Genomic DNA, 6,000 nt, shown 5'->3' with positions numbered 1-6,000 from the left:
CATCGCGAAGGCGCTGGAATTCGGAGCGCTTGGGGACGGCTTCTTCTAGAAGACGGGGTTGTAGCTGAGCCCAGAGAAGCCAGGAGGGTCTAGACAGGGCCAAAATTTCCCAGAGTTGGGGAGTGTCTTTTTCAAAGTATCACCAAGAAGGCTGGTGTTACTGGAATGAATATAAAAACAATGGAAAGATGGGAGTGGGAGGCACGTTAGGAAAGGCTTTAAAAGTAAACAGTGGGTACAGAAGAGTTCCAGGGAACTCATGACAGAAGAGGATTTCCAAATCCAAGAAAAAAAAAAGAAAGAAAGAACTGTGGAGTATAGATGCTGATTGAACCATATTATTTCTTTTGTTTTGGGTGCTGTTGGGTTTTTTTTCTATTTTGAGGTTTTGCATCACTGCTCTGATTCTTTCTCTTGTAACAGGATTAATGCAGAAATAGGATTAATGTTATTATGTGTATATATATGGGTGTGTGTATATATATATCTATATGTATATGTAGAGAGATATATAGATATAACCTATATCAGATTACCTGCTGTCTAGGGGAGGGGGGAGGGAGGGGAGGGAGGGAGACCACTGCTATTCCAATAGGCCAGGTGTGAGGTATAAGGGCAGCGCCATCATGATAGTAATCAGAGAAGAAAGCAGAGGTATTATGAAGATAAAATTAACAGGATGTGGCAATGGATGGGTATGGAAAGGAGAGTGAGAAAGAGGAAGAGTTTGAAGATAACACCTAGATCGTGAGCGCAACAATAATAGGGAAGTTAGGAGGAAAGGAGGATCTGGGGGGAAAAGAAATGAGTTTCATTTGAGGCATGTTAAATGGAAGGTATTTATGGGACATTCAGTTTAAGATGTGTAATAGGTATTTGGAGAGGCAATTCTGGAGGAAGGTTAAGGCTGGATAAGTAAATCTGAAAATTACAGACAGAAGTGATCATTGAATCCATGGGGATTGATATCACCAAGCAAAATAGTTTATAGAGTGAGAAAAGAAAAATGTCCAGGACACACAGTGTTAGCAGGTGAGAGACAGGTGAAGAGCCAACAAAGGAGAAAGAGGACCAAACACAGTTGCTGGCTGCAATAATACATGCTATGTTAATGGTTTGGTTTTGGTTTGGTTTTGGTTTTTGCAGGGTAATGAGGGTTAAGTGACTTGCCCAGGGTCATACAGCTAGTAAATGTCAAGTGACTGAGTCTGAATTTGAACTCAGGTCCTCCAGAATCCAGAGCCTGTGCTTTATCCACTGTACCACCTAGATGCCCCTTTTTTTCCTCTTTTTTCTTTTTTTTTTATGTTAACTTATATTAACTGTCAACTGCTAATAATGCCTCCCTTGGCTTGTAAAGTTGATTTTTTTTTATTTTAAACAAGAAGCTTATTTAAACAATAAGATGTTTGACTTGAAGGGAAACTATCTAGGATCAATTTCTTTATAGTAATTTATCCCTACTGAGAGACAGAGATTGCCCTACATGTAACAGCTATGTACAAAAAAGGTATAAAATCATCCTTGGTTTTACAATGACAAAGGAAAAATATTGAAATTATCCAATCAAACAAGGTATGCAAGGATTTTTTGGTGTTTTGTTTTGTTGTTGTTGTTAAACAGTGAGAGCAAAATAACTTACTGGAATATAAAAAGTTGAATAAGCATGCCACTAATGGAGAAAAGGGATATTTTCACAAAACCAGATTGTTTTTTCCCCTCCCCATCTCTATTTGATGTTGATCAAAACATACCATCGGCCATTTTGTAAAAAAAAATATCCATTATGCCTGTGCACATACACCGGTTACTTTATGTACAATAAAGGAATGGGGGAAGGGAATCAAAGAAGAGAGAAAACTATACTTCCGTAGTCAGGATGTGGATGAACCAAATCTTGGTTTTCTGATTGTGAATGTATTGTTTTCCTTGGGAGCACAGCTCTGGAGCAGAGTTACCGGTTCTTTTTTAGTAAACACCGCCTGTCTGCTGCGGGAATACATCCATTGGATCTTCATCCTCCGTTTCCAGCTGTGCAGGTGTGTCTGTTTCATTGATTAGTTGCCCATCCCATCGGAGTCTGATCTGCCTCATTGACAAGCCCTGTCGTTCACAATAGGCTTTCATTAGTTTATTAAGTGGTGTGTGCCTCTTAATCTTAAATTGCACCGAACCATTGTTTGGGGGGCAGGCAATGGGGGTTAAGTGACTTGCCCCGGGTCACACAGCTAGTAAGTGTCTGAGGCTGGGTTTGAACTCAGGTCCTTTTGAATCCAAGGCTGGTGCCTTATCCACTGCGCCACCTAGCTGCACCCCGTGATCGTCGTTTTCAGGAGACTCCTTCCTTCCGCTTTTCATCGGCCATGGCGAGTCCGGGGGTCTCCTCAGTCACCGCTTCACAAAAGAGGCACCAAGATGGTCTGCTCCAAGGGAAGGGGGGAGAAGCAGCAGGAGCAGGAGGAGGAAGATGGTGGTGGTGATGACGTGAGGAAGAGGAGGAGAAAAAGGAGAAAGAGGTAAAGTTAACTTTTTGATTATATATATATATACATATATATATATATATATATATATTTGCATTTTTGCTTCAAAGAAGCCATTTAGAGGGTTCAAAGGAAAAGGAAAAGCATAAGGACTAACATGCTACAGGAAAAATCAGCCCAGGAGGATGGGAGATATTCAAAGAATAAAATTATGGAGATACAAAGGGAAATAATTCCAAAGAGGAGGGAAAATGGGATTTAGCTGAAGAGATTGGTGTAGAAGCTCAGGGAACTCCCCTCTCCCCCAAGCCAGAGTTTTCAAATATATACACAAAAGACAAAAGCACAGACGGCAGCGGAAGGTGACCACCAGGGGGCTGTAAGCACAGGTACGATAAGGTCAGGCGCAGCAAAGCTCAGGTTGAGCCGAGCTGTCCAAGAAGGCCAAACACGCCGTGGAGTAGAAAAGTAGGAGGAGAACCAGGAGAGAGCATTGTCACAAAAATTTAGAGAGAAAGGAGTATCAAAAAGCACAGGGTAAGCGGGCAGCTAGATGGCACAGAGGATAGAGCACCGGCCCTGGAGTCAGGAGGACCTGAGTTCAAATCCGGCCTCAGACACTTAACACTTACTAGCTGTGTAACCCTGGGCAAGTTATTTAACCCCAATCGCCTCACTAAAAAAAAAAAAAATTAAAGCATAGGGTGACTGATAGTGTCAGAGAGTACAGAGAAATCAAGAAGGGTGAGAACTGAGAAAAGGCCAATATCTATTTCCCCTCTCTCCTGTAAAACATCCTAAATGTGTCGAGTTAATGTAAATTACCCAAGAGGTTTAGGACCTGGACACTGGGAAGGAATCATCACCCTCCTGCATGTCGTCTCGATTGGAGGTGGTCATCGCATTGATCAGAATTCTTAAGGCTTCCCAGCTGCTTTGTTTTTTCAGTCTTGTCACTGCATAAATGGCTGTCCTGGTTCAGCTCACTTCTTCATACAAGTCTTCCCAGGTTACTCTGAAATAATCCCTTTCACCCTTTTTATAACACAATCATATTCCATTATATTCATATACCATAAATTGTTCTGCCATCCCCCAATTGAAAGGAGTCCCCTTAGTTTCCAATTCTTGGCTGATGCAAAAAAGCTAATATAGTTTTGCACCTTTGGGTCTTTTTCCTCTTTTTTGATCTCTTTGGGGTGTAGGCTGGGTCAAAGGCTATGCACAGTTTATTGACTTTGAGGACACACTTCCAAATTGCTTTGCAGAATGGCTGGATCAATTCACAGCTCTTGCAGCTGAGACCTTTCCTTTTAGAAATATGGAGGGTAACCTCAGAATCACATTCAGACATGAGCTCAGACAGAATAATCTGTAGCTCATTGGCCACCTTCCTCAAGAATTCGACCAGCCTGGAAGGACTGAAAGGACCAGATGAAGGAAAGTCCTCGGAGATCTGGCATTGGAAGCATATTTAGAGGAAGAGTGGGGACTTTGACTTGGGCCCTAGGCAGCATCACTCCAAGAGGTACCCAGGGCTCCTAGTGGCTGCTCTCTTAGGGAATCCCGGAGATTTCCAGTGAGGTCTGTCTGGATGGCAGCTCCTGCCCTGGTTTACAACTTCTCTTCTGCCAAAACAGCAAGATCTGGCATAGTCTTATATCGGAACAAGGTTATGAATAAACAGCTAATCCAAAAAATTGCCTTTCCTGTCGCTTGCCCCCAATCTTATACCCAAGTCTCCATAACAAGCCCTATCCAACCAAGAAATGGCCCATTCCCAATTTACACCCTCCTCCCCAATTAAAACCTTTCCAAGCTTTGTCTTTTGTTCCTTAGGGGAAGTGTCTGCCCCTTGGGGTGGGCTCCCTTGCTGGCTAACTCAGTAAGCCCTCATTGATTCTTAAATTTCTGGTTCTGGTTCTGGATTGTTCAAGCAGCAATGATTTTACCCACAAGAGTCATGGAAAAACTAAGGAAAACAGTATCTAAAAGTATCAAATTCCATGGAGAAGTCAGGGAGGATAAGGACTGAGAAGAAGCTACTGGATTTGGCAATAAAGGGCTCATTGCATACCACACTCTCTCTCTCTCTCTCACACACACACACACACACACACACACACACACACGTGCACGTGGGCGAGCGCACGCCCTGCTTCTCTACAGAGGTGGGGGGCCATGGGTATAGAATGCTGCATACAACATCAGATTTGGGGGATATGTTATTTCCTTTTGCTGAATGGGATTTTTTCTTCCTCTTTTAAAAACACCTTTCTCAGAAGTGATGGCACTCTGGGAGAGCATGGGAGAAGGGGTACCCTGGGAAATGCAGGTGATATAAAAAGAAACAATATCAATAAAAATGTCTTTTTCAAAACATAAGATCACTGGTGACCTTGGAGATATTCGTTTCAATACAATCACGGGGTCAATATCCTGACTTCTGGGGCCAGAGGAATAAAGGGTTGGGGAGGAAATAGAGCCCCCTGGTTTTTTCTAGAAGGCAGAGGAAGGGCATAAAAAGATGTGGTTACAGGTTGAGGGAACAAGAGGCACAATGGAATTGGGGTTGTTCAGTTCAGGGAGGCAGAGGCACTAAGTGGTCAGTGCCCAAAGGGATCCCCACCCCACTGCACTTCTGAGAAGGTCACATAAGTTCCTCCTCATGCCTGAGAGAGAATCTCCACTCCCACCTGACACGTGTGCTCATCTCCTCTCTGCTTGGAGGCCTGCAGTGAGAGGGACCCCACTCTCTCAAGGCTCTTTGTTCCCCTTTCAGATCACTCTGATTATTAGGAGGGGGCAGCTAGGTGACACCATAGTAGATAGAACACTAGACCTGGAGTCAGGAAGACCTGAGTTCAAATCCAGTCTCAGACACTATGTGACCCTGGGCAAGTCACTTCACCCTGTTTGCCTGTTTCCTCATCTGTAAAATGACCTGGAGAAGGAAATGGCAAAGTATTCCAGTGTCTTTTCCAAGAAAACCCCAAATGGGGTCACAAAAAGTCCGACACAACTGAAACCACTGAACAATTGTTATAACTAAAATCTAATGTGTGGTTGCCTTAAATTAGAAGCTTATAGCCCCAGTCTTTGGGCATTCGACATTTATTAAAGTATATGAGAAGTTAGCAAAAGAGAGAGGAAGAACACTTGGAGTGCAGAAAGAAAGAGCCTAGCTACCCTAGCCCTCTCGCTGCTACTGAGACTTCCAACCAAAAAGGCTGTCCCCCTTCTCCTACAGCAGAAGCCCTCTGTGGAACCGCCGGAGGGGTGGTCCCCCCACACAGCTCCAAGCTAATTGGCTGGTAGCATTGATTGACATGACTTTCAGGCAGTTCGATGAATAGATGTAACTTCCAGCCGCTAGATGCATGCTTTCTCCTGAGGGAGGTGCTGCCCTGGTTCTCACAATGTCTTTCTCAGCAGGAGGCGGCACCCTGATTCTCACAGATTTTTCTTGACATCGATCCCCAGTTTGTTGTTTGGCAGCTCCTGCCACTCATTCCTG

At 43.7% G+C, this 6,000-nt stretch overlaps 1 protein-coding gene across 1 annotated transcript in view; it reads right to left on the bottom strand.

Moving 5' to 3' along the window:
- Positions 1–1,983: 1,983 nt before the first annotated feature.
- Positions 1,984–6,000, bottom strand: part of LOC122750158 (zinc finger protein 383-like) — a 32,942-nt gene continuing 28,925 nt past the window's right edge. The window contains exon 8 of the mRNA XM_043996824.1: positions 1,984–2,420. The gene's annotated coding sequence lies outside the window, so the exon portion shown is untranslated. The remainder of the gene's footprint in view (positions 2,421–6,000) is intronic.

This window comes from Dromiciops gliroides, chromosome 3 (assembly GCF_019393635.1).
Source record: "Dromiciops gliroides isolate mDroGli1 chromosome 3, mDroGli1.pri, whole genome shotgun sequence".
Lineage (NCBI taxonomy): Eukaryota > Metazoa > Chordata > Mammalia > Microbiotheria > Microbiotheriidae > Dromiciops > Dromiciops gliroides.
The sequence above is the reverse complement of the archived record's forward strand: the minus strand, read 5'-3'. Positions and strand labels throughout refer to the sequence as shown.